This window comes from Otolemur garnettii, unplaced genomic scaffold (assembly GCF_000181295.1).
Source record: "Otolemur garnettii isolate 467f Iridium unplaced genomic scaffold, OtoGar3 scaffold00129, whole genome shotgun sequence".
Lineage (NCBI taxonomy): Eukaryota > Metazoa > Chordata > Mammalia > Primates > Galagidae > Otolemur > Otolemur garnettii.
Genome location: NW_003852524.1, coordinates 1,616,046 through 1,618,340, shown reverse-complemented (window position 1 = coordinate 1,618,340; position 2,295 = coordinate 1,616,046).

Below are 2,295 nucleotides of genomic sequence, written 5' to 3'. Positions count from 1 at the left end.
GTGAACATGAAGGACATAAAGTCTCCATCTTTCTTTATGGCTGCATAGTATTCCATGGTGTACATATACCACAGTTTGTTGATCCATTCGTGGATTGATGGGCACTTGGGCTTCTTCCATGACCTGGCAATTATGAATTGGGCTGCAATAAACATTCTGATACAAATATTGCTTCTATTCTTATCGTAACAAATTAATATGATCTTAGTGACTTAAAAAAACACGATTCATTTTCTTACATTTCAGTAGTTCAGAAATCCAACATGAATCTCACTGGGGTAACATCAAAGAGTTTTCAGGGCTGTGTTCCTTACAGGAGGCTTAAGGGGAGGATTTGTTTCCTTTGCCTTTCCAGTGTCCAGAGAGCTTCTGTATTCTTTAGCTCATGGTATCCTCCTTCCATCTTCAAACCCAGCAATGCCCCATCTCTCCCACCCTTCTTCCATGGTCACAGCTCTCAGCATCCACAGCCAAGAAAATTGCCCTACTTTTAAAGGAAACGTGTGATTAGATTGGGCCCACAGGCTGATGCAGGGTAGTCTCGCATCTCAAAATCTATACCCTTAATCACATCTTCAAAGTCTGTAGCCATGTAAGATAACATATTCATATTCACAGTTCCAAAGGTTAGAGTGGACATCCTTGTAAGCCATTACTCTTACTGATGTGGTTGAATATACACACACATGACTCACAACAAAAGTTTTGAGACAGACTGTATTATGGACCATTATTTCACTTCCAAGAAATACAGTCAACAGCGTCCTTTCTGATTCACTCATACAAGTTTCAACTTGTTTGGCTTATTGGTGTTACAGGGAGTGCTTCATTTGCTCCCATCCATGCAGATTTTACATTTCTTGATTTTTTTCATATCACAAAACTTTATAATGACCCACAAAAATCTCAACTGAACTTCATGGGAGACTGATAGACACAGAAGCACAGTGACCAAAAAACTCACCAATATAGCCAAATTGCCAAAAAAGGCAGATACACCGATTATTTTGTAAGAAATTTCCCACCCAAATTAGTTATTTTTTAGTTTGTTATTGAGACAACTATTCTACTTTCTAGGCACTTTGGGGGTCAGGGAACTAAAAGGTTGGGAAAAGGAATGCTATCAAAACTAAAAGATTGTTGTTGTTGATTGTGAATTTTCCCATGTGGGGAGGCTACAAATAGAAGAGAAAAAGTGAAAGGTCCCAGGCATGCTACCATAAAAAAGCCCACAGCTTCATTTATTCATTTAATTAATAAAAAAGTATTGTTTCCCTGAAACGCTCCTGACACTGTGCTAAGATATTGGAAGTAGAGAGATGAGCAAGGCAGATGTTGTCCTTGCCTTCGTGTTTCTCACAGTTTAGCAGGGAAGGCAGATGTTAGAATGTGCCTTCTACAAAATGAGCTAATGTCCTGAACTTATGTATAGTTGAAGTCCCTGAGTGAACATCTCAGTCCATAGAAGCAAAGAATAAGCACTTTCCTGTTTGATCTCTGTTTCGAATGATTACCTACTCTCATTCAAACACTTCATGGTGATTTGAAAGATATTAATTGATGGTGGTGGAGACGTTTGACTTATTGGAAGCAGATTTGTACCAGACTCACATGAGAAACATAGCTAACACTCAGTAATTTTAGCTAAAAAGCACCAAATGACGTTAACTATATGTGAACATGAAATTACTTTTAAAGTACAGTATTTGTCAGCATAGAGTAGTATTTTAGCCAAGACTAATACTGGGCCTCGAAGTATGGAAACTGCTCTCAGTTCTGTGGTGTGCCGTAGTTTTGGTCCTGTCCATCATGTGGCATACCACCAATTAGAATGGCTGGACATGCTGTTGCCAACATAGCTAATGATGTCTTTACATTAAATCATAACCCTCTATTTCATATTGGCAAGATCAAATGAAGAAGCAAAGGAAAATGTTGGGAAAGTTGCTTTTTGCACAGAAAGTTCTACATCAGAACAATGTTTTTTTTTTTTTAAGGTTATTCATAATTCTACCAAGCTTCTCACCCAAAGGTATATCTTTGTAATATTTTGATGTCACTGTATACATCTATATCTCTCTGTCTCTTTTCCCCCTTGCTTTCTCTCTCTCTATGCATATATTTTCACACATATATATTTTTTCTACTAGATAAAGTTATACTACACAGTCATTTGCATATTGTTTCTTTTGTTTAAAAAACTGTGAGCTTTGTCTAATGTTGTGGCATATTCTTTCAAAGCATCATAAAGTAGCTGTAAATCATCCTGATTGATGTTATTTCATCTTTCCTTTC